The sequence below is a fragment of the Pseudophryne corroboree genome, unplaced genomic scaffold (genome assembly GCF_028390025.1).
Source record: "Pseudophryne corroboree isolate aPseCor3 unplaced genomic scaffold, aPseCor3.hap2 scaffold_166, whole genome shotgun sequence".
Taxonomy (NCBI): Eukaryota; Metazoa; Chordata; class Amphibia; order Anura; family Myobatrachidae; genus Pseudophryne; species Pseudophryne corroboree.
In genome coordinates, this window is record NW_026968296.1 from 180285 (window position 1) to 205844 (window position 25560).

A 25560-nucleotide genomic window follows, 5' to 3' on the forward strand; every position below is an offset into this window, starting at 1 on the left:
AGCGATGAAATTCCATAGACAAAAAACCTTACGGTTTCACATGTCCCATTAAGGCTTCTTAGACATGATCGAAATTTCAGAAACCTGTTGTAACTCTTCCACTCAAACTCCAAAAAGCAATGAAATTCCGATCATTAAGGCTGACGCCTTAATGGACGTGTTCCTTGCGTAATACAGATATGGTATGCCTTCACAGCCTGTGGGTAAGTGCAGATTCAGCACTCTCACAGAGTGAGATTGCTGTCACTCACACAATGGTGGAGCTGCTAATTCACAGATTTGTGTGCTCATTGGAATACACACATGCAGTCTATGCAACTGAAGGTCTGAGCGGAAGACAAAGCTACTCAGATGAGGTAAGAGTGTTGTTGATTGGAGGGAGGAGAGCGGTGTGGATGGGGGAACAGAAGTGTGTGGATAGAGGGAACACTAAGCAGCACTAATGGGGGGGACAGAGAAACACAGGGGGTAATTCAGACCGCAGCAGCAGCAGCGATTGCAGTCTGAATTAGTTTGTGAGGTGCGCACGTGCAATGGCCGCACTGCGCGTGCGTACCCCAGGAGCCCAGTGAGATGCTATCACCCTGCCTGATTGATTGGCAGATGTGGTTGCGGGGAAGGAGGGGGGCGTGCAAACAGCGTTAGAATGCCATTGGCAGGGCATGGTCTGCACAACGGAGGCGTTTCCGGACCACTGGGGGGTGGGCTGTGGCGGTTATCCCCCTGCCAAGAGCGCAGGATCCACTAAATTTACCTTCAGGATGTCAGCTACATGAATAGGGTAAGAGTGGTGTGGATAGGGGGTAGATTAAGCAGCAAGTATGGGAAGGGAGACAGAGCGGTGCAGATGGGGGAAATGGTGCAGATGGGTTGAAAACACTGGCATGGATGGGTAGAAAACTGGTGCAGATGGGAGAGAAGACAGTGTGCCATGTACTGGAGGAGGCAGAGTGACGTTGAAGAAGGAAACACTGAGCAGCACAGAGAGAAGGAAACGGTGGTACAGACAATGCACAGGTGGGGAAAGACAGATGGTACAGATAAGTTAGTACAGACTAGCACAGATGGGAGAACACAGCAGTAGGGATTGGGGAAGACCGGGCAGCATGGGGGTGTATAGGGGAAGTAAGTGTAGATGCATAGACCGTAGATGGGGTATTATAGTTTAGCAATTAACCAAGATGTTTGAGGGAGCTAAATGTGTATACTAAGTGAGATGGATGTATGGAGTTAGAAGGATGTTGTAACAAGGTGGCTTTGTTGTGTTGACTGAATGGGATGGTTGTGGGCACTGTGTGGGATGGGAGCACCACAAAACTGCTCAGACCTTCAGTTGCATAGACTGCATGTGTGTATTCCAATGAGCACACAAATCTGTGAATTAGCAGCTCCACCATTGTGTGAGTGACAGCAATCTCACTCTGTGAGAGTGCTGAATCTGCACTTACCCACAGGCTGTGATGGCATACCATATCTGTATTGCGCAAGGAACACGTCCATTAAGGCGTCAGCCTTAATGATCGGAATTTCATTGCTTTTTGGAGTTTGAGTGGAAGAGTTACAACAGGTTTCTGAAATTTCGATCATGTCTAAGAAGCCTTAATGGGACATGTGAAACCGTAAGGTTTTTTGTCTATGGAATATATATATGTATCACAAACATATATGATTCATACATATATCACACACACATACATGATACATACATGAGAAAGACCTGGGATGGTGATGAGGCCAGGGCCCCCTGCTGATGTTGCGTTGAGGAAGGCAGTGTTCCAGGGCGGATGCCAGTCGGGGAGAGCGCCGCACAGCCCGGGAAAAATACTGCTGAGGAGCTACATCTGGAAGAGCCCCTGGGAGGGAGAGTGCCACATGCCCCATCCTGCGCGGCAGACTCTGCAAGCCTGCACATGGGAAGGGAGGTCTCTGGCCACACATACTCACCCTTCTGCTGAAGCCCCGCTGCTGTCCCCATCAGCGATCTCCAGCGGGGAGCGTGGCCAGGATGAACCTCAACCTGAGAGAACTATCTTCATGATCAAGAGATCTCATATGCAAGATAAGTATGTTTTGGGATAGGGCTGGGGAGGGCGGCTGCTCGGGCACAGCCCCGTCAAGTTAAGGAGATTTAACTGAGGAAGCACAAGGGAACTCTCGTCTGGGGACAACAACTGCAGGGAGACCACATCTTTTCAGATGAACATGGGAGGGCGGAAGGCTGCCTAATACTGAAGCACCCTCAGACATTAAACCATATGCAACAACTATTGCAAGCATTCCTGGGGGAAGGTCTGCAGCAGACGGATTTGCATACGGTGATGTCATCCAAGCAGTGGGCCAAAGTTGGCTGGAACCCTCATCTGTATATGAAAAGAGAAAAGGGGCATGCAGGGCATGGCGGCCTTTTGCGGCGCTTGGATAACCCCAAGTTTGCATTAAACACCCCCACCCTCCTTCGGTGTGGGGCTCATGTTAGCCATGCCCAAGCCCCTGAAGCATTCAAGCTGATTTCTTGCAGCAGCTGGGCACTGTAACAGCTTCAGAGCTGCTCTACAAGACAAGTAAAAGGGTGTGGGCCCTGCAGCACCACCTGTAGTTTGCATACACACATATATAGGACAGCATCTCTTATATGCCCCAGGGTCAATAAAATAGTATCCTTGTCTAGGCTATCCATCCCCTCAGATAAGGTATTTGTCCATGCCGCTACAGCACTACACACCCAGGCCGACGCAATTGCCGGTCTGAGTAAGGTACCTGAATGTGTATAAATGGACTTCAGGGTAATCTCCTGTTTGCGGTCAGCACACTCTTTGAGGGTAGCCGTATCCTGGGACGGGAGGGCTACCTTCTTGGATAAGCGTGTTAATGCTTTGTCCACCCTAGGGGAGGATTCCCATCGTAACCTATCCGTTGATGGGAAAGGATACGCCATAAGAATCCTTTTGGAAATCTGCAGTCTTTTATCTGGAGATTCCCAAGCTTTTTCACATAACTCGTTCAGCTCGTGTGAGGGGGGAAAGGTTACCTCAGGCTTCTTACCCTTGTACATATGTACCCTCTTGTCAGCGACAGGGGGTTCCTCTGTGATGTGCAAAACATCTTTTATTGCCATAATCATAAATCGAATGGATTTTGCCAATTTTGGCTGTAACTTTGCATCATCGTAATCGACACTGGAGTCAGAATCCGTGTCGGTATCTGTGTCAACAATCTGGGATAGTGGGCGCTTATGAGACCCTGACAGTCCCTGCAACATAGGATCAGGCATGGGTTTAAACCCTGACTGTCCCAAAGCTTCTGCCTTGTCTAATCTTTTGTGCAATGAGTTTACACTAGCATTTAAAACATTCCACATATCCATCCAATCAGCTGTCGGCGGAGACACCACATTCATTTGCTCCCGCTCCTCTCTAATATAGCCTTCTTCCTCAGACATGTCGACACACGTGTACCGACACACTACACACACAGGGAATGCTTTTTCTGAAGACAGTTTCCCCACAAGGCCCTTTGGAGAGACAGAGAGAGAGTATGCCAGCACACCCCCCAGCGCTATATAACCCAGGAATAAAACAGTAACTTAATGTTTGCCCAGTAGTGCTGCTGTATGTAATTTGCGAATTATGTGCCCCCCCCACCCCTCTTTTCAACCCTCTTGTCTAACGTGGTATAAGCAGGGTAGAGTCCGGGGAGCTTCCTTTCAGCGGTGCTGTGGAGAAAAAATGGCGCTGGTGAGTGCTGAGGGAGAAGCCCCGCCCCCTCGGAGGCGGGCTTCTGTCCCGCTTAAACTGTAAAATTGGTGGGGGCTTATACATATATAAAGTGCCCAGCTGTATATATGTTATATTTTTGCGAAAGAGGTTTATATTGCTGCCCAGGGCGCCCCCCCTGCGCCCTGCACCCTTACAGTGACCGGAGTATGTGAGGTGTATGGGAGCAAAGGCGCACAGCTGCAGTGCTGTGCGTTACCTCAGTGAAGATCATGAAGTCTTCTGCCGCCTCTGAAGTCTTCTTTTCTTCTCATACTCACCCGGCTTCTATCTTCCGGCTCTGCGAGGGGGACGGCGGCGCGGCTCTGGGACGGACGGCGAGGGTGAGATCCTGCGTACCAATCCCACTGGAGCTAATGGTGTCCAGTAGCCTAAGAAGCAGGACCTTGCAACTCAGAGAGTAGGGCTGCTTCTCTCCCCTCAGTCCCTCGATGAGGGAGTCTGTTGCCAGCAGTGCTCCCTGAAAATTAAAAACCTAACAAAATACTTTCTGTCAGAAAGCTCAGGCGAGCTCCTGAAAAGCACCCAGTCTCCACTGGGTACAGTATCAAACTGAGGTCTGGAGGAGGGGCATAGAGGGAGGAGCCAGTGCACACCCAGAACTAAAGTCTTTCTTAAAGTGCCCATGTCTCCTGCGGAGCCCGTCTATCCCCATGGTCCTTACGGAGTCCCCAGCATCCTCTAGGACGTTAGAGAAAATAGGATTTTAATACCTACCGGTAAATCCTTTTCTCTTAGTCTGTAGAGGATGCTGGGCACCCGTCCCAGTGCGCACTGTGTCTGCAGTTATTAAATGGCCCTTAACTCCAGAACATTTATGTGGAGATGAAAACATCCAAGGAAGACTTGACCATCTTCCTTGGATGTTTTCCCCCTGTGTGACTGCTCTCCAGCCTCGGAGGGTTGCATCCGTGGTCCCTAGGATCCCGTCCTGGATCCCGAACCATCGCCCCTCTAGGTGGTGAGAACTGTGCAGCCACCAATGGAGTGAGATTCTGGTCTTGGAAGACAGGATTATCCTCCGGTGCATGTGTAGGTGGGATCCGGACCACTTGTCCAACAGGTCCCACTGGAACACTCTGGCATGGAACCTGCCAAACTGAATGGCCTCGTAGGCCGCAACCATCTTCCCCAGCAACTGAATGCATTGATGGATTAACACTCTTGCTGGTTTCAGAATTTGTTTGACCAGACTCTGGATCTCCAGAGCCTTTCCACTAGAAGAAAACCTCTTCTGTGTCCAGTATCACTCCCAAAAACAACAACCGCGTCATTGGGACCAACTGCGATTTTGGCAAGTTTAGGAGCCAACCATGTTGTTGAAGAACTGTCAGGGAGAGTAGATGTTTTGCACCAACTGGTCCCTGGATCTCGCCTTTATCAGGAGATCATCCAAGTACGGGATAATTGTGACTCCTTGCTTGCGAAGGAGGACCATCATTTCCGCCATCACCCTGGTGAAAATCCTCGGAGCCGTGGACAGACCAAACGGCAACGTCTGAAATTGGTAATGACAATCCTGAATTGCAAACCTCAGGTAGCTTGATGCAGTGGCTAAATGGGAACATATAAGTAGGCATCCTTTATGTCTACCAAAACCATGAAATCTCCTTTATCCCCCGGACTGGAGATCACTACCCTGAGAGATTCCATCTTGAAATTGAATTTCTTTAGGTAGAAATTAAGGGATTTCAGATTTAAGATTGGTCTGACTGAGCCGTCCGGCTTCGGGACCACGAAGAGGCTTGAATAAAAACCTTCTCCCTGCTGACTAAGGCTGATTTGAACAATCGGTGAGGGGGAACGTCTTGAAACCCCAGTTTGTACCCTTGGGACACTATTTGTAAAACCCACGAGTCCAGGTCCGAATGAATCTAGAACTGACAGAAGAGTTTTAGACGTGCCCCCCACTGGTGCGGGCTCCTGCAAGAGAGCCCCAGCGTCATGCAGTGGATTTGGCAGAAGCAGAGGACGATCTCTGCTCCTGCGATCTTGAAGAGGCTACAGACCTCTTCCCTCTTTTCCTTCCTCTACCTGCAAAGAAAGGGGAATCTTAACTTCTTGCATATCTATTGGGCCGAAATGACTGCGTCAGATAATGATGCGTCTTCATCCGTTGAGAGGGAACATAGGGCAAGAAGGATGACTTACCTGCGGGAGCTGCCGAGATCAAATTAACTAGGCCGTCGCCAAACAAGGCTTCACCTTCATAGGGAAGAGACTCCCTTTCTTCTTGGAGTCAGCATCAGCATTCCCTTGGTGAATCCACAATGCCCTCCTATCCGAGACTGCCATGAAATTGGCCCGTGAGCACTTGTGCCCGGTGTAGGATTTTTAAATATGTGTAGTTTACTGTATGCAAGGGTTTAAAACCTTTTAGGAACTGAGCTCTAAGGTGTATTACATGTAGTTTAAAAAAAACAAAAAAGGTTTATTTTATTGCAGTAGTTTCCAAACTGGGGTTCTTGCACTGGTAGCATAGTTTGGTGGTCCAGGACCAATTAAAATTATTTATACTTTATTAAATTGGCAAAACCATTCCCTCACAACATAACTGAACCTGAGGATGACATGCTATAAACACAATTTACTTAATTTTATATTTTTTTCTGAATTTCTCAATAAAAAAAACTTTGGCCTAGGGGTGCCGTGAAACAAATTTTGATACTCTAGGGCAGGGGTGTCAAACCCATGGGCCGCATGCCGCCCCCAATGCATCCTTTTGTGGCCCACAGGCCGGGGTCCGGCAGGGGTCCGACAGGGGTCCTTTTGTGGCCCGATCACCTTGCTTAGAGCGAGGGCAGGAGAGTGCAGCCAGAGTCTTTGCTTTCTATGTGCGGCACCATCTTCCCGAAGAGATCACCGGGAAGATAGTGCCCCTTCCACTGGCTACAGCACAGGTATACTGGGGTGGGGTAGCAAACTGGGGGCCCCAATGGGCCCCTCCAGCAGTCCCTCTACCAAAACACGTCTTTTGGTGGTTTTGCGGTGTTGTTATAACTACATGGTGACGATACTGTAGCACAGAGATTTTCAACCATTTACAACTCACGTCACACAGAACAAGATTTAAATATTGACAAGGCACACTGAAATATAATGGTGATGCATGGTGCAGTATCGTGTCCTAGGATGTCATGTCGCAGCTTCTCCATAGGTAACGCCTGAACAGGCCCGGTGACAGGGGGGACAAAGGGGACACTTGTTCAGGGCTCCAAGTATTAAGAACAGAAATAATGGGGCCACAGTGCCAATATTGCTTTTTAAAGTGTATCCACCAACTGCTCAATTTAAGCAGGAAAACAATTAACAGGCCAACTAAACCCTCCCCCCTCCTTTTACCCCATCACTTTGTCCAGTCCCTGTGGTCCATACTGTATTGCCATTATTATGCATGTTGCTGTGCTGGCCCTTTTCTGAATGTCCCTGCCACCGCCACCGAAGAGCTGGATAGCCCAGTATGAAAACCACCTGCCGGCCTCACTGACGGTCCGAGTCAAAGGCTCCATTTTTTTTTTAAAGATCCCTCTGCCAAGTTAAGGGGGGGTTGAGGGGGCCCCAGAGATATCAGTGTACTGGGCCCCGAGATTTCTGTTTCTGGCCCTGACCCTCAGGGGCGTATCTACCCCTTGGCCAGGATGGCACTTGCCAGGGGCACCATCCAGCTGTGCCAACCGTGGCTAAGGGATAGAGTTCTGCAGTCTCGAAAGGGCGCTATGGCAATCAGCGTGGGACTGACCAATTAGACGGTGAGGGAAGGATACTGAAATTGTCCCAACCCTGTTACAGTTTGAAACGCCCCTCAACTGCTGTCCACTGCTTCACTCCTAGCTCTGCCCCTTTGAAATTATTAATCCCTACCCCCCGGTAGGCGGAGTTCTCCAGGCCCATACTCAGGAGTCACCACTGCTGTACATTATGTGCCGGTTGTAGAGGCAGAGCGGGGAACATCAGAGAACGCCACAAATTACACAGTGGGCAAGGAGATGGCTGGAGACAGCTGCACAGCCATGCCTTGCAAGTTCGAGAGAGCTGTTGAATTTCAGCACTTCAAGTCAGAGCCTGCCCCCTGCTGCCCAAGCAGTCCGTGACAGTTAGTGTCGAGGAGGGGGGGATTTGTGCATGTGTGCTATCAGTGTGTGTGTGGGGGGGGGGGGGTGGGGGGGTGGAGGATGTGTGTGACTGTGAGGGAGCTGTCAGTGTCAGTGGGGAGAGGAGCAGGAGGGAGTTGTCAGTGTGTGGAAGTGATGAGAGTTGTCAGTACTGGGGAAATGTGTGTGTGTGTGTGTGTGTGTGTGTGTGTGTGTGTGTGTGTGTGTGTGTGTGTGTGTGTGTGTACTAGATTTAGGAGTGTGTGTTTGTGAGAGGTTTCAGTTGGGGAATTAGAGTTCATACAGTAATTAAATGTTTTCATATTGAGAACTACATCTCCCAGCATATACAGTGTGCTGGGGATGCTAACAAGCTTTATTTAAAAGTTTAAAAAACATTGCTTTTATGACTGCAATGGTTAAAAAGGGAGAGCTATAAATCAATTTATCAGTGAATGATCGCAGTTTGAGCTGTTACATTTTACTGAACCACCTATCCCTCCACACTCACTACCTGTCCTCAGGATACATTTACCATCCCGGCAGACGGTATACCGGCGGTCATTTGACCGATGTTGGAATCCTGACACCACTTGGGAGACTGGTGCCGGCACACAGACAGCCAACATCCCGAAGGCGAGTATTGGAGGGAGGGTTAGGACCGGGGGAGGGGGTGTTAGGGAAGGCACTAGGAGGGGGGGGGGGGTTAGTCCTAGCTGCCACCCCCTGAGGGTTAGCCCTATCCGCCACCCCCCCAGAGGGTTAGGATTAGGATTAGGTATCATGTGACTGCTGGAATCCCGAGCGCCGGATGCCATACCCAACCCCCTTTACTTTTTCAGGCATTTCTATCTCTCCTCTCTCTATGGTGTTCCGATTGCCCACTTTCCCTTGTGCTTTTCTCTCTCTCTCCTTTGTTTAGAGCATCAGTTTCTGTAGTCCACTTTATCCTTATTTTTTCCAGTGTTTCACTATCTCTCTGATGTAATGAGGATGTATGGTCTAGAGGGATCAGTAATGCATTGTACTGTATAGAGGCGTCAGGGATGTAGCGTAGGGTATAGAGGCGTCAGGGTTGTAGCGTAGGTTATAGAGGCATCAGGAATGTAGCGTAGGGAATAGAGGCATCAGGGATGTAGCGTAGGGTATAGAGGCGTCAGGGATGTAGCATAGGGAATAGAGGCGTCAGGGATGTAGCGTAGGGAATAGAGGCGTCAGGGATTTAGCTTAGGGAATATAGGCATCAGGGATGTACTAGCAGGTATATAGAGGTCAGTGTACTGTATAGAGGGGTCAGTAATGCAGTGATGGTTATAGAAAGGTCAGTGATGTAGTGTAGGGTATAGAGGGGTCAGTTATGTAGTGTGGGGTAAAGAGGGGTCAGTAAAGATACTAAGCTGAAGTACTTAGAACACTTCTTGAATTAAGACACAACCTGCAAGAAAAAGTATGCAATATGGGTGAAAAGGCAAATGTCAGAGGTCTGATACAAGTGACCAGCTCCACACCTTGCACCACATAGCGTTATGTTAAACTGGGATATGTTCTTTTTTGGTGTGTGTGTGTGTGTGTGTGTGTGTGTGTGTGTGTATGTGTGTGTGTGGGGGGGGGGGGTGCCAAAGGAAATTTTTGCCATTGGCTCCTTTGGTCTAGAACCAGCCCTGATCACAAAATATTTTTGTCTGAGCAGACTGGACACTGATCAGCATTGGCTCATTCTCAGCCCCCCGCCCAGCCTCTGCTGCCAACAGACTGCTATTAGCTAGTTAACCTTCTGCCTTCCCTATCTATGACACAGACTGCTGCTAATGCTACCAGAATGTTCCCAGTGGCTTCACACCAACAGTGAATCCCAGCCGATGATGTAGGGCAGCGTGTGGGGGAGGGGGTCAGTTGCTGTGGCTCCAACATGGTAACCGCCAATGGACTGCAATGCTTTATCGAAAGGGGGGGCGCCAGTCCCTTACTTTGCCAGGGGCGCTTGGACCCCTAGCTACACCTCTGTTGACCCTAACCGATACCCCTAAACTAACCATAATTCCTGCAGTAAAAATCCATGTTTCTATGTATATAGGGGGTCATTCCGAGTTGATCGCTTGCTGCCGTTGTTCGCTGCGTAGCAATCAGTTGAAAAAAAATGGCTAATCTGTGCATGCGCATGCTCCGTAATGTGCATGCGCATCGTACGGGTACAAAGTCCATTGCGGTTTTGCACTAGTTCTAGCGATTATTCCAATCACAGAACAGGCCACAAGGAGATTGACAGAAAGAGGGCGTTTCTGGGTGTCAACTGACCGTTTTCAGGGAGTGCTTGGAAAAATGCAGGCGTGGCAGAAGAAATGCAGACGTGGCTGGGCATTCGCTGGATGGGTGTGTGACATCAAAAGCCGTCCCTCGGTTGTTAGAATCAACGCACACGAAGTGTAACTACAGTGCTGGTCTTATTTTGAAACGATTTTGCAGGCGCTCTGCTGCTCAAGTGTTCGCACTTCTCCAAAGTGAATATACACTCTCCAGTGGGCAGCGACAATGCGTTTGCATGGCTGCTAAAAACTGCTAGCGAGCAATCAACTCAGAATGACCCCCATAGTGTATTGCAAGAAAATATCTGTAAATCCAATGGTACCGTAAGTGCGGTATATACTCGCACTTCTTTGCGGGGTGAGAACATCTCCCCTAAGTGAAGTCAGCCCTATGAATAGAGTTTGTGTGATCCCTGTGCAGCAGTCACAGAAAGGGTTCATCTCTGCAGTTTGTCACTCAAATTACATTGCTGCATTTTTTCTAGAAGTGGATCTGAGAGCTGTTACCCGCAGACCAGCTACAATAATTATCCTGGGTACTCACTAGACCAGTGGTTCTCAAACTGCACCCTGGGGTGCCTCAGGACACTTGCAGGGGTGCCTTGGATTGGTGGTCCAGGACCAATTCAAAATATTTATAGTTAGTGTTATAGGCAAAACCAGTGCTGTTGGCTGGCAATCATAACATATGTGCACAAGCAGAAGCAAATCCTGTCCCCTACCAAAGGGCCAGTGCTAGGGTGTTTGGCGCCTCCCTGCAAACTATTAATTTGGGCCCTCTCTCCAATACTTAATAAAGGGACAGTGCGCTCCTTAAAAAAAGAAGGTGTGGTATCACAAGGAAGGGGCATGGCCACACAATAGCACCCCAAATCAAAATACGCCACACAGTAGCACTATCTTATTGTCATTACACCGCATGTAATAATAATAATAATAATAATAATAATACCCACAGTCGCAGTGCCCTTTATACACATAACCACCATATCAGTGCAGCTTACACACATAATGCCAACAGTAGCAGTGCCCCTTCTACACATGCCCACGGTGGCAATCCTTTACATGGCAAATATCAACCTGGTTTTGCCATGTAAAGGATTGCCACTTTAAAAAACAAACAATAAAAAAAAAAAAAAACAGGAAAAAACACAAAATCTCTCACTTTCTGATTCTCACACCCTATTACATTCCTCCCTATATATTTAAATGTTTCTATTACTGTATGTTCCCTCTTCCCTTCTCCAAACTATACACATCAACATTTTTTTGTATTTCCAGGTAAGTTTTGTGATGTAGGCCATGCACAATTTTAGTTGCCCTAATGTATTTACAGCCTTCTGGAGATATGGCTTCTGGAACTGAACACAGGATTCTAAATGTGGCTGTACCAAGGACCTATACAGTGGCATTACAGGTTGAGTATCCCTTATCCAAAATGCTTGGGACCAGAGGAATTTTGGATATCGGATTTTTCTGTATTTTGGAATAATTGCATACCATAACGAGATATTATGGTGATGGGACCTAAATCTAAGCACAGAATGCATTTATGTTTCATATACACCTTATACACACAGCCTGAAGGTCATTTTAGCCAATATTTTTTATAACTTTGTGCATTAAACAAAGTGTGTGTACATTCACAGAATTCATTCATGTGTCATATACACCTTATACACACAGTCTGAAGTTCATTTAATACAATATTTTTAATAACTTTGAGTATTAAACAAAGTTTGTGTACACTGAGCCATCAAAAAACAAAGGTTTCACTATCTCAGTCTCACTCAAAAAAGTCCGTATTTCGGAATATTCCGTATTTCGGAATATTTGGATATGGGATACTCAACCTGTATTACTTTTTTCTGCTACTGGTTCTTTAACCTATGCAAACAAGCATCTGACTTGCCTTTCCTATTGCTTTGTTACATTGCTCACCTGAAATAGTAATACTTAGATAGCTTTCCTCTTGCCATTATAATGCCCTTAATATTATAGTTAGCCTTTGCATTTTTGAGACGTGTATGATTTTGCATTTTTTGGCATTAAATGTTGCCATGTTCTTGACCATTCCTCTAGTCCAGGGGCAGAACTGCCAGAGACAACGGAGTCAGTTGCCGCCGGGCTCCAGCCCTGAAGGGGCTCCAGCCCTAAAGGGGCTTCCTCCATTGCCCCCCGGCTGTTACGTGCCCTTCCTACTAAATAGACAAAGGCGCTACCAGCAGGGTCTCGCAGTTTGTACATTCCATGCCGTAACACCCTTCTTTCCACCTTTTTCAAGACCCAGCCCAGCAGCCTCGCCGCTGCCACCACCGCTAGCTGCAGCACTGCCAGCGGTGGGGTGCCCCTGCTTCTTCTCACACCACAGATAGCTGGGCAGCACTGCAACTGCCTGCCTGATTGCTCCGCCCCCTTCCGGCTCCCAAGCACCTCTGCTGCCCAGTGATCCAGGAGCCTGCTGCTAGGAAGAAGTGGCCGAGCTTCAGCAAGCGAGTCTGGACACTGGCGGAGGAAGCCATGATAATGGGGAGTGGAGAGCCAGTTCCAAGGTAATACTTTATACAGCTGGTTGAGATCCTGGTCGGTGGATATGGATTCCAAGAAAACCCTGGAGGTGCTTCCTTTCAAGGGAGACACTCTCTTTGGAGAAGACCTCAATAAGATTGTAGCTGATCTGGCTACTGCTAAAACAGCTTGCCTACCTCGTATGACTCCTACCACGCAGAAGGCTAAAAGTACTTTCCCTTGGCCCTTTCATCCCTCAGGTAAAGCGTACCCAAGGTCAGGCATACCCAAAGCAAGCTCATGCTTCCATACCTGCCAAGCCCAGACTGAAGCAAGCCTGGGCTGCCCATCAGCCTGCTTCCAAAACGGACAAGCCTGCCGCATGACGGTGCAGGCCTCCCTCTGGGGGATCCCAGGGTGGGGGGCCCGACTTCTAGGTTTGGCATAGAAAGGTATAATTCTAAGCTAGAGAATTCTGTTTGGAGCTCACCTTGTACTTTGTGAAGAAATAATCAGCATTGTGGCTGAGCAGATACATGTAGTGTGTGGCTGCAAACTGCATGGATCTGCTGCGTTGTAATGCTGATACTTTTTTTTTGCAAAGTACCAATAGCTTCATATAATGTTCACAATTTTTATGCAGGATCAAATAGCTCAATAGGTAGGGTGTTTGATTAGAATTCAACAGGTTATAGGTTTGAATCCTGGGTATGGTAGTTTGAGATGTGTTATTTAATAAAGTATGTTGTTCTGACTGCTGGGATATCATACTAAATAAATGGAGTTGATCAATTTTTTTTTTATTTTTTTTTTAAACTAGGGACAATTTCCAGATACTTTTCTTTATAACTGAGATTGCCCCCTGGAACTTCACATCAGTTGACAACTATGCATGAGTGGGCAGTGCTTGCTCTGGATCTGCCCACCCATTTATGTGCCGTCATAAAAGAAAGCACAACTGACAGTTATCCTGGGCGTACACTACACAATTATCTGTCAGGCTATCTATCCAGTCTGGATGGATGGAATGAAAATCTGGTAATGTATAGTAGCAAATGTCAATTAACCATTTGCTCCCAAACACTAGAAAAGTGGTCAAAAATGGTCATTACACAAATTGGTTAAACCCAAAATTTAACCAATTTGTTTAGGGGACCATGTTTGTCCATTTTCTAGTGTTTGAGAGTAAATCGTTGATGGTCATTTGCTCACATAGATAACCGGATTTCTATTCCAACCAGCCAGTGTTGGAGATATGGTCTGCCAGATTACATAATGCATACCAGAGCCATAACTAGACTTTTTGGTGCCCTGTGACAGAGAATTATATGCCCCCCCCCTCCCCTCCCCATTTTTGCAATATGGACAAAAGGCGCATGCCTTGTGGGGAAGGGGCATAACAAGATTGGTCTCAGAGAAAGCACATGAGATATGAAGATATATCTAGTATACTTGACACTCAATGGTTTGTGGTATTGCCGGGGTGCCCTCCTTAAATGCATATACAGTCACACATGGCGTGTTTGTGCAAATGGCATATCAGCAGTCAGCACTAACTGGTGACATGCCATTTGTACAAGTAAGCCATGTGTGACTAATATATAAACATACTTTATTAAATAACACCTCAAACTATCATACCCAGGATTCAAATCTATAACCTGTTGAATTCTAATCAAACACCCTACCCATTGAGCTACTTGATCCTGCATCTATTCTAACCTCCAAAAACAGATTCGGTTGCATTTTCCAGCGTGTTTTGTTTGCGCCTTTGCAAATGTCTTACATCGACAAACTTATTTAGTACTATTTTGCAAATAGGGTTACATTGTCGCAACATTGTGTTCCCTAATTGCTTGATTTTTTAAATGCAACAATTGATAAAGACACCTGATAATTGCTCTGTGGAGTGTTATTTTGTGTCTACTTCTTATCTACATTTAATTCCCTACCTCTAATCAAGGCATTTTTAAATGCTGGGGGCTGCCAGGACGTGAGGCCTACCTAGACTTTAGATCGGAATTTGAATGTACTTGTGAACTAACTTAATTTCCTACTTCTAAATTCATTCCTAAATTCACTACTTACATTAATCCTGTAGTTGGGCATTTTGAGCCTTCAATTGTGGGTATTGTTTTGTGTCCAGACCAGCAGCTGGTGGTGTGCATTTGCTGGAAAGGCATCGAAGACCTCCGATATGCTGCATCTCCTGATGTGTGTCTCCCTCAAGTGGCTGTCAGCAAATGCATGCTAGACACCCCATTCCAAGCTGATTGTGACATCACGGAACATGCATCATAGAACAGGCATGCTAGAATATGGGTCTTCAACCTGCGACCCTCCAGCTGCTGTGGAACTACATATACCAGCATGCCCTGCCTCAGTTTTAGCATACCTTAATAGCAAAACTGTGGCAGGGCATGCTGGGATGTGTAGTTTCACAGCAGCTGGAGGGCCACAGGATGAAGACCCATGTGCTAGAGCCAAGCCGCAGGTACATTGAATGCTAGCAAGCTGAATGTTTAAATCCTTTTTGTTCCGCAGCATTCCAATGCGGAAGATTCCATGGAACCAGAGATTATTCCATTGAGAAGGACATGCTGCCTGGATGACTGCACTGTGCAAATTAAATCACGGAGCCAGTTGGCTTGTGGGTGGCTCTGGTGACTGGGTGGTTGGGTGGGCGGTGTGTCAGAGGTGGAGCACATGCAAATGAATGTGTATCATCCTGCTAGTGAGAGTGAAAACTCATGCAGGAGTGTGCCTGCTTGTCAGTGGGTTATGCACCTTGCCAGGCGTCAAATCTACATGGAGCAGCTGGAGGGGACAAGAGCAGGTTTGCAAAATATAGATAGAAGAGCATATATGCTGGCGCATTCTCCATGATTGTGTCAGCTTATGTTTTGGTGCACTGCACTTTCCTCCACTAAGTTTTAGCCATTTTGGTTAAACGCAAGTGTAGTTGCTTCTCGCCCTTTTGGCTGTGATCTTGTATCGTGGTTGAAGAGTCTGCTGGAGGGATTGTTTTCTTCATTGACGAAAGACTGAAGATATTACAGGATGGAAGGCTTGGGAACACTATCTGTTTTTCAGTTGTGGAAGAGTTGAAAGACAGCTTTTCCTTGCCAATATCTCTCTTTTGCAAAGAGCTACTCATTGGAAAATTCAGGGCTATACTGTGTAGATGAAGCACTAACAGGAGGCTTTAAAATTTTCATTCTAGTTTCCTTCGTTTGGGAGAAAAATGCAAAGGTACAAGACAGCTTTTCCTTGCCAATATCTCTCTTTTGCAAAGAGCTGCACATTGGAAAATTCAGGGCTATGCCGTGTAGATGATGGCCTAACAGGAGGCTTTAAAATTTTCTTTCTAGTGTCCTTCGTTTGGGAGAAAAATGCAAAGGTACAAGACAGCTTTTCCTTGCCAATATCTCTCTTTTGCAAAGAGCTACGCATTGGAAAATTCAGGGCTATGCCGTGTAGATGATGGCCTAACAGGAGGCTTTAAAATTTTCTTTCTAGTGTCCTTCGTTTGGGAGAAAAATGCAAAGGTACAAGACAGCTTTTCCTTGCCAATATCTCTCTTTTGCAAAGAGCTACGCATTGGAAAATTCAGGGCTATACCGTGTAGATGAAGCACTAACAGGAGGCTTTAAAATTTTCATTCTAGTGTCCTTCGTTTGGGAGAAAAATGCAAAGGTAGCTTGTGCCATCGCCACTCTGCTCCTTGTGCCACCTTGGCGGTTTACATGAGCCACTGCGGTGACGTTGTCTGACTGGATCAGAACCGGTTGGTCGCAAAGTAAGGTCTCCGCTTGACGTAGGGCATTGTATATGGCCCCTAGTTTCAGGATGTTGATGTGAAGACAAGTCTCTTGACTTGACCAAAGACCTTGGAAATTTCTTCCCTGTGTGACTGCTCCCCAACCTTGGAGGCTTGCACCTGTGGTCACCAGGATCCAGTCCTGAATGCCGAATCTGCGTCACTCGAGAAGGTGAGCACTCTGCAGCCACCACAGGAGTGATACCCTGACCCTGGGGGACAGGGTGATCAACCAATGCATCTGTAAATGTGACCCAGACCACTTGTCCAGTAGGTCCCATTGGAAAGTCCTCGCATGGAACCTGCCGAATGGAATGGCTTTGTATGATGCCACCATCTTTCCCAGGACTCGAGTGCAGTGATGCACTGACACAAGTTTTGGTTTCAATAGGTTCCTGACAAGAGTCATGAGTTCCTGGGCCTTTTCTATCGGGAGATAAACCCTCTTCTGGTCTGTGTCCAGAATCATGCCCAAGAAAGACAGACGAGTCGTAGGAACCAACTGCGACTTTGGGATATTGAAAATCCAGCCGTGTTGCTGTAACACTTTCAGTGAAAGTGATACGCTGTTCAGCAACGGCTCTCTTGATCTCGCTTTTATGAGATCGCTCAAGTACGGGATAATTGTGACACATTGCTTGAGCAGGAGAACCATCATTTCCACCATTACCTTGGTGAAAATTCTCTGGGCCGTGGAGAGACCAAACAGCAACGTCTGAAATTGGCAATGACAGTCCTGTACCGCAAATCTGAGGTACGACTGATGAGATGGATAAATTTGGACATGAAGGTATGCATCCTGTACACAAATGCGGACAACAGGTGTCAAGCCGTGTGTTGCCTTTGTCAAGCTGTAATAAGTAGGGGTAAGGACGTTAACCACCTCAGAACATCCTCCCTTATACGTCACCTGCAGCGCATTAATCATAAGTCAGTGACAAGTTCAAAAACTTTGGGTGACAGCGGAAGCAGTCCACTGACCACTAAATCCCTTCCTCTTGTAACCAAGCTCCTGCAAACCACACCACCAACTCCCTCAGTGTCAATTTCCTCCTTAGACAGGAGAGCCAATAGTCCTGCAGGCCATGTCACTGGCAAGTCTGACGAGTCCTCTCCTGCCTGGGATTCCTCCGATGCATCCTTGAGTGTAACGCCTACTGCTGCTGGCGCTGCTGTTGTTGCTGCTGGGAGTCGATCGTCATCCCAGAGGGGAAGTCGGAAGACCACTTGTACTACTTCCAGTAGGCAATTGACTGTCCAGCAGTCCTTTGCGAGGAAGATGAAATATCACAGCAGTCATCCTGCTGCAAAGCGGATAACTCAGGTCTTGTCAGCCTGGGTGGTGAGAAACGTGGTTCCGGTATCCATCGTTAATTCAGAGGCAACTAGAGACTTGATTGAGGTACTGTGTCCCCGGTACCAAATGCCATCTAGGTTCCATTTCTCTAGGCAGGCGATACCGAAAATGTACACGCTTCTCCCAGGGCAAGGCTCACCCATTGCACTCTGGGTGTGCTGCTCCTGCGATTTCCCCAAATGTGGGACACTTGACTGCATAATTTGTGTTTCCTCTGGTCGGCTCTCGTATAATTCAGATCTCTTTGTCTCAGGTCTCTCTCCAGCCTAGTTTGCTGTCTGTTTCCACTTCTCTTTTCTTCAGCCGCTCCCTTCTATGCCCTTGCGCACTATCCTGACTTCTCCCGTCTGCTTACTTTGTGCCTTCCAACGCACAATGCGAACTACAGGTAGTGCTGCAGGGCCCACACCCTTTTAGTTACCTTACAGAGCAGCTCTGGAGCTGTTACAGTGCCCAGCTGCTGCAAGAAATCAGCTGGAATGCTTCAGGTGCTGGGGCATAGCCAACATGAGCCCCACACCGAAGGAGGGTGGAGGTGTTTAATGCGAATTAGGGGTCATCCAAGGGCCGCAAAAGGCCGCCATGCCCTGCACATCCCTTTTTTCTTTTCATATGCAGACGAGGGTTGAAGCCAACTTTGACCCACTGCTTGGATGGCATCACCATATGCAAATCCATCTGCTGCAGGCCTTCCCCCAGGAATGCTTGCACTAGTTGTTGCATTTGGTTTGTTGTTTGGGGGGGCTTCAGTATTAGGCAGCCTTCTGCCCTCCCATGTTCATCTGAAAATATGTGTTCTCCCTGCAGTTGTTGTCCCCAGATGAGAGTTCCCTTGTGCTGCCTCAGTTGAATCGCCTTTACTTGACAGAGATGTGCCTGAGCAGCGGCCCTCCCCAGCCCTATCCCAAATCATACTTATTTTGCATAGGAGATATCATGGTCATGAAGATTGTTCTCCCAGGGTGAGGTTCATTCATTGCATTCTGGGTATGATGACCCCTGTGATTTCCCCAAATGTGGGAAACTCGACTGCATTATTTGTGGTAGTGGGGGACTGTGTTGTGCTTTCCTCTGGTCAGCTCTGGTAAAAGTCAGATTTCTTTGTCTCAGATCTTCCTCTAGCCTTGTTCTTCTTTCGAGAGTTCCCTTGTGCTGCCTCAGTTGGATCTCCTTCACTTGACAGGGGGGTGCCCGAGCAGCGACCCTCCCCAGCTCTAGCCCAACTCCTACTTACCTGCCAGGTGAGATACTATGATCATGTAGGTGCTTCTCCCAGGGCAAGCCTCACCCATTGCACTCTGGGTGTGCTGCCCCTTTGATTTCCCCAAATGTGGGAAACTTGACTGCATAATTTGTGTTTCCCCTGGTCGGCTCTCATATAATTCAGATCTCTTTGTCTCAGGTCTCTCTTCAGCCTAGTTTGCTGTCTGTTTCCACTTCTCTTTTCTTGAGCCGCTCCCTTCTATGCCCTTGCGCACTATCCTGACTTCTCCCATCTGCTTACTTTGTGCCTTCCAACGCACAATGCGAACTACAGGTAGTGCTGCAGGGCCCACACCCTTTTACTTGCCTTACAGAGCAGCTCTGGAGCTGTTACAGTGCCCAGCTGCTGCAAGAAATCAGCTTGAATGCTTCAGGGGCTGGGGCATAGCCAACATGAGCCCCACACCGAAGGAGGGTGGAGGTGTTTAATGCGAACTAGGGGTCATCCAAGCGCCGCAAAAGGCCGCCATGCCCTGCACGCCCCTTTTCTCTTTTCATATGCAGATGAGGGTTGAAGCCAACTTTGACCCACTGCTTGGATGACATCACCATATGCAAATCCATCTGCTGCAGGCCTTCCCCCAGGAATGCTTGTACTAGTAGTTGCATTTGGTTTGTTGTTTGGGGGTGCTTCAGTATTAGGCAGCCTTCTGCCCTCCCATGTTCATCTGAAAATATGTGTTCTCCCTGCAGTTGTTGTCCCCAGATGAGAGTTCCCTTGTGCTGCCTCAGTTGAATCTCCTTTACTTGACAGAGATGTGCCTGAGCAGCGGCCCTCCCCAGCCCTATCCCAAATCATACTTATTTTGCATAGGAGATACCATGGTCATGAAGATTGTTCTCCCAGGGTGAGGTTCATTCATTGCATTCTGGGTATGCTGACCCCTGTGATTTCCCCAAATGTGGGAAACTCGACTGCATTATTTGTGGTAGAGGGGGACTGTGTTTGTGCTTTCCTCTGGTCAGCTCTGGTAAAAGTCAGATTTCTTTGTCTCAGATCTTCCTCTAGCCTTGTTCCTCTTTCGAGAGTTCCCTTGTGCTGCCTCAGTTGGATCTCCTTCACTTGACAGGGGGGTGCCCGAGCAGCGACCCTCCCCAGCTCTAGCCCAACTCCTACTTACCTGCCAGGTGAGATACTATGATCATGAAGGTGCTTCTCCCAGGGCAAGGCTCACCCATTGCACTCTTGGTGTGCTGCTCCTGCAATTTCCCCAAATGTGGGACACTTGACTGCATAATTTGTGTTTCCCCTTGTCGGCTCTCGTATAATTCAGATCTCTTTGTCTCAGGTCTCTCTCCAGCCTAGTTTGCTGTCTGTTTCCACTTCTCTTTTCTTGAGCCGCTCCCTTCTATGCCCTTGCACACTATCCTGACTTCTCCCGTCTGCTTACTTTGTGCCTTCCAATGCACAATGCAAACTACAGGTAGTGCTGCAGGGCCCACACCCTTTTACTTGCCTTACAGAGCAGCTCTGGAGCTGTTACAGTGCCCAGCTGCTGCAAGAAATCAGCTTGAATGCTTCAGGGGCTGGGGCATAGCCAACATGAGCCCCACACCGAAGGAGGGTTCATCCAAGCGCCACAAAAGGACGCCATGCCCTGCACATCCCTTTTTTCTTTTCATATGCAGACGAGGGTTGAAGCCAACTTTGACCCACTGCTTGGATGACATCACCATATGCAAATCCATCTGCTGCAGGCCTTCCCCCAGGAATGCTTGCACTAGTTGTTGCATTTGGTTTGTTGTTTGGGGGTGCTTCAGTATTAGGCAGCCTTCTGCCCTCCCATGTTCATCTGAAAATATGTGTTCTCCCTGCAGTTGTTGTCCCCAGATGAGAGTTCCCTTGTGCTGCCTCAGTTGAATCTCCTTTACTTGACAGAGATGTGCCTGAGCAGCGGCCCTCCCCAGCCCTATCCCAAATCATACTTATTTTGCATAGGAGATACCATGGTCATGAAGATTGTTCTCCCAGGGTGAGGTTCATTCATTGCATTCTGGGTATGCTGACCCCTGTGATTTCCCCAAATGTGGGAAACTCGACTGCATTATTTGTGGTAGTGGGGGACTGTGTTTGTGCTTTCTTCTGGTCAACTCTGGTAAAAGTCAGATTTCTTTGTCTCAGATCTTCCTCTAGCCTTGTTCTTCTTTCGAGAGTTCCCTTGTGCTGCCTCAGTTGGATCTCCTTCACTTGACAGGGGGGTGCCCGAGCAGCGACCCTCCCCAGCTCTAGCCCAACTCCTACTTACCTGCCAGGTGAGATACTATGATCAGGAAGGTGCTTCTCCCAGGGCAAAGCTCACCCATTGCACTTTGGGTGTGCTGCTCCTGCGATTTCCCCAAATGTGGGACACTTGACTGCATAATTTGTGTTTCCTCTGGTCGGCTCTCGTATAATTCAGATCTCTTTGTCTCAGGTCTCTCTCCAGCCTAGTTTGCTGTCTGTTTCCACTTCTCTTTTCTTGAGCCGCTCCCTTCTATGCCTTTGCGCACTATCCTGACTTCTCCCGTCTGCTTACTTTGTGCCTTCCAACGCACAATGCGAACTACAGGTAGTGCTGCAGGGCCCACACCCTTTTACTTGCCTTACAGAGCAGCTCTGGAGCTGTTACAGTGCCCAGCTGCTGCAAGAAATCAGCTTGAATGCTTCAGGTGCTGGGGCATAGACAACATGAGCCCCACACCTAAGGAGGGTGGAGGTGTTTAATGCGAATTAGGGGTCATGCAAGCGCCGCAAAAGGCCGCCATGCCCTGCACATCCCTTTTTTCTTTTCATATGCAGACGAGGGTTGAAGCCAACTTTGACCCACTGCTTGGATGACATCACCATATGCAAATCCATCTGCTGCAGGCCTTCCCCCAGGAATGCTTGCACTAGTTGTTGCATTTGGTTTGTTGTTTGGGGGTGCTTCAGTATTAGGCAGCCTTCTGCCCTCCCATGTTCATCTGAAAATATGTGTTCTCCCTGCAGTTGTTGTCCCCAGATGAGAGTTCCCTTGTGCTGCCTCAGTTGGATCTCCTTCACTTGACAGGGGGGTGCCCGAGCAGCGACCCTCCCCAGCTCTAGCCCAACTCCTACTTACCTGCCAGGTGAGATACTATGATCATGTAGGTGCTTCTCCCAGGGCAAGCCTCACCCATTGCACTCTGGGTGTGCTGCCCCTTTGATTTCCCCAAATGTGGGAAACTTGACTGCATAATTTGTGTTTCCCCTGGTCGGCTCTCATATAATTCAGATCTCTTTGTCTCAGGTCTCTCTTCAGCCTAGTTTGCTGTCTGTTTCCACTTCTCTTTTCTTGAGCCGCTCCCTTCTATGCCCTTGCGCACTATCCTGACTTCTCCCATCTGCTTACTTTGTGCCTTCCAACGCACAATGCGAACTACAGGTAGTGCTGCAGGGCCCACACCCTTTTACTTGCCTTACAGAGCAGCTCTGGAGCTGTTACAGTGCCCAGCTGCTGCAAGAAATCAGCTTGAATGCTTCAGGTGCTGGGGCATAGCCAACATGAGCCCCACACCTAAGGAGGGTGGAGGTGTTTAATGCGAATTAGGGGTCATGCAAGCGCCGCAAAAGGCCGCCATGCCCTGCACATCCCTTTTTTCTTTTCATATGCAGACGAGGGTTGAAGCCAATTTTGACCCACTGCTTGGATGACATCACCATATGCAAATCCATCTGCTGCAGTCCTTCCCCCAGGAATGCTTGCACTAGTTGTTGCATTTGGTTTGTTGTTTGGGGGTGCTTCAGTATTAGGCAGCCTTCTGCCCTCCCATGTTCATCTGAAAATATGTGTTCTCCCTGCAGTTGTTGTCCCCAGATGAGAGTTCCCTTGTGCTGCCTCAGTTGAATCGCCTTTACTTGACAGAGATGTGCCTGAGCAGCGGCCCTCCCCAGCCCTATCCCAAATCATACTTATTTTGCATAGGAGATATCATGGTCATGAAGATTGTTCTCCCAGGGTGAGGTTCATTCATTGCATTCTGGGTATGATGACCCCTGTGATTTCCCCAAATGTGGGAAACTCGACTGCATTATTTGTGGTAGTGGGGGACTGTGTTTGTGCTTTCCTCTGGTCAGCTCTGGTAAAAGTCAGATTTTTTTGTCTCAGATCTTCCTCTAGCCTTGTTCTTCTTTCGAGAGTTCCCTTGTGCTGCCTCAGTTGGATCTCCTTCACTTGACAGGGGGGTGCCCGAGCAGCGACCCTCCCCAGCTCTAGCCCAACTCCTACTTACCTGCCAGGTGAGATACTATGATCATGTAGGTGCTTCTCCCAGGGCAAGGCTCACCCATTGCACTCTGGGTGTGCTGCCCCTTTGATTTCCCCAAATGTGGGAAACTTGACTGCATAATTTGTGTTTCCCCTGGTCGGCTCTCATATAATTCAGATCTCTTTGTCTCAGGTCTCTCTCCAGCCTAGTTTGCTGTCTGTTTCCACTTCTCTTTTCTTGAGCCGCTCCCTTCTATGCCCTTGCGCACTATCCTGACTTCTCCCGTCTGCTTACTTTGTGCCTTCCAACGCACAATGCGAACTACAGGTAGTGCTCCAGGGCCCACACCCTTTTACTTGCCTTACAGAGCAGCTCTGGAGCTGTTACAGTGCCCAGCTGCTGCAAGAAATCAGCTTGAATGCTTCAGGGGCTGGGGCATAGCCAACATGAGCCCCACACCGAAGGAGGGTGGAGGTGTTTAATGCGAATTAGGGGTCATGCAAGCGCCGCAAAAGGCCGCCATGCCCTGCACGCCCCTTTTCTCTTTTCATATGCAGATGAGGGTTGAAGCCAACTTTGACCCACTGCTTGGATGACATCACCATATGCAAATCCATCTGCTGCAGGCCTTCCCCCAGGAATGCTTGTACTAGTTGTTGCATTTGGTTTGTTGTTTGGGGGTGCTTCAGTATTAGGCAGCCTTCTGCCCTCCCATGTTCATCTGAAAATATGTGTTCTCCCTGCAGTTGTTGTCCCCAGATGAGAGTTCCCTTGTGCTGCCTCAGTTGAATCTCCTTTACTTGACAGAGATGTGCCTGAGCAGCGGCCCTCCCCAGCCCTATCCTAAATCATACTTATTTTGCATAGGAGATACCATGGTCATGAAGATTGTTCTCCCAGGGTGAGGTTCATTCATTGCTTTCTGGGTATGCTGACCCCTGTGATTTCCCCAAATGTGGGAAACTCGACTGCATTATTTGTGGTAGAGGGGGACTGTGTTTGTGCTTTCCTCTGGTCAGCTCTGGTAAAAGTCAGATTTCTTTGTCTCAGATCTTCCTCTAGCCTTGTTCCTCTTTCGAGAGTTCCCTTGTGCTGCCTCAGTTGGATCTCCTTCACTTGACAGGGGGGTGCCCGAGCAGCGACCCTCCCCAGCTCTAGTCCAACTCCTACTTACCTGCCAGGTGAGATACTATGATCAGGAAGGTGCTTCTCCCAGGGCAAGGCTCACCCATTGCACTCTGGGTGTGCTGCTCCTGCAATTTCCCCAAATGTGGGACACTTGACTGCATAATTTGTGTTTCCCCTGGTCGGCTCTCGTATAATTCAGATCTCTGTCTCAGGTCTCTCTCCAGCCTAGTTTGCTGTCTGTTTCCACTTCTCTTTTCTTGAGCCGCTCCCTTCTATGCCCTTGCGCACTATCCTGACTTCTCCCGTCTGCTTACTTTGTGCCTTCCAATGCACAATGCAAACTACAGGTAGTGCAGCAGGGCCCACACCCTTTTACTTGCCTTACAGAGCAGCTCTGGAGCTGTTACAGTGCCCAGCTGCTGCAAGAAATCAGCTTGAATGCTTCAGGGGCTGGGGCATAGCCAACATGAGCCCCACACCGAAGGAGGGTGGAGGTGTTTAATGCGAACTAGGGGTCATCCAAGCGCCGCAAAAGGCCGCCATGCCCTGCACGCCCCTTTTCTCTTTTCATATGCAGATGAGGGTTGAAGCCAACTTTGACCCACTGCTTGGATGGCATTACCATATGCAAATCAATCTGCTGCAGGCCTTCCCCCAGGAATGCTTGCACTAGTTGTTGCATTTGGTTTGTTGTTTGGGGGTGCTTCAGTATTAGGCAGCCTTCTGCCCTCCCATGTTCATCTGAAAATATGTGTTCTCCCTGCAGTTGTTGTCCCCAGATGAGAGTTCCCTTGTGCTGCCTCAGTTGAATCTCCTTTACTTGACAGAGATGTGCCTGAGCAGCGGCCCTCCCCAGCCCTATCCCAAATCATACTTATTTTGCATAGGAGATACCATGGTCATGAAGATTGTTCTCACAGGGTGAGGTTCATTCATTGCATTCTGGGTATGCTGACCCCTGTGATTTCCCCAAATGTGGGAAACTCGACTGCATTATTTGTGGTAGTGGGGGACTGTGTTTGTGCTTTCTTCTGGTCAACTCTGGTAAAAATCAGATTTCTTTGTCTCAGATCTTCCTCTAGCCTTGTTCCTCTTTCGAGAGTTCCCTTGT

General features: G+C 48.3%; 8 non-coding genes and 4 pseudogenes across 8 annotated transcripts; all 12 read left to right on the plus strand.

Annotated features, from left to right (window-relative positions):
• The first annotated feature begins 18763 nt into the window (after positions 1–18763).
• On the plus strand, positions 18764–18926 carry LOC135001654 (U1 spliceosomal RNA). The gene has a single exon (XR_010203033.1). It is a non-coding gene; the product is annotated as a U1 spliceosomal RNA (small nuclear RNA).
• A 152-nt stretch (positions 18927–19078) lies between these two features.
• On the plus strand, positions 19079–19220 carry LOC135001617 (U1 spliceosomal RNA; annotated as a pseudogene).
• A 692-nt stretch (positions 19221–19912) lies between these two features.
• LOC135001630 (U1 spliceosomal RNA) lies at positions 19913–20076 on the plus strand. The gene has a single exon (XR_010203010.1). It is a non-coding gene; the product is annotated as a U1 spliceosomal RNA (small nuclear RNA).
• A 152-nt stretch (positions 20077–20228) lies between these two features.
• On the plus strand, positions 20229–20364 carry LOC135001615 (U1 spliceosomal RNA; annotated as a pseudogene).
• A 673-nt stretch (positions 20365–21037) lies between these two features.
• On the plus strand, positions 21038–21201 carry LOC135001634 (U1 spliceosomal RNA). Its single transcript, XR_010203014.1, has one exon. It is a non-coding gene; the product is annotated as a U1 spliceosomal RNA (small nuclear RNA).
• A 152-nt stretch (positions 21202–21353) lies between these two features.
• LOC135001658 (U1 spliceosomal RNA) lies at positions 21354–21516 on the plus strand. The gene has a single exon (XR_010203037.1). It is a non-coding gene; the product is annotated as a U1 spliceosomal RNA (small nuclear RNA).
• A 671-nt stretch (positions 21517–22187) lies between these two features.
• LOC135001618 (U1 spliceosomal RNA) lies at positions 22188–22329 on the plus strand (annotated as a pseudogene).
• Positions 22330–23021: 692 nt separating this feature from the next.
• On the plus strand, positions 23022–23185 carry LOC135001643 (U1 spliceosomal RNA). Its single transcript, XR_010203023.1, has one exon. It is a non-coding gene; the product is annotated as a U1 spliceosomal RNA (small nuclear RNA).
• Positions 23186–23337: 152 nt separating this feature from the next.
• Positions 23338–23479, plus strand: LOC135001612 (U1 spliceosomal RNA; annotated as a pseudogene).
• Positions 23480–24171: 692 nt separating this feature from the next.
• On the plus strand, positions 24172–24335 carry LOC135001641 (U1 spliceosomal RNA). Its single transcript, XR_010203021.1, has one exon. It is a non-coding gene; the product is annotated as a U1 spliceosomal RNA (small nuclear RNA).
• A 152-nt stretch (positions 24336–24487) lies between these two features.
• Positions 24488–24650, plus strand: LOC135001664 (U1 spliceosomal RNA). The gene has a single exon (XR_010203042.1). It is a non-coding gene; the product is annotated as a U1 spliceosomal RNA (small nuclear RNA).
• A 669-nt stretch (positions 24651–25319) lies between these two features.
• Positions 25320–25483, plus strand: LOC135001652 (U1 spliceosomal RNA). Its single transcript, XR_010203031.1, has one exon. It is a non-coding gene; the product is annotated as a U1 spliceosomal RNA (small nuclear RNA).
• The last annotated feature ends 77 nt before the right edge of the window (positions 25484–25560 follow it).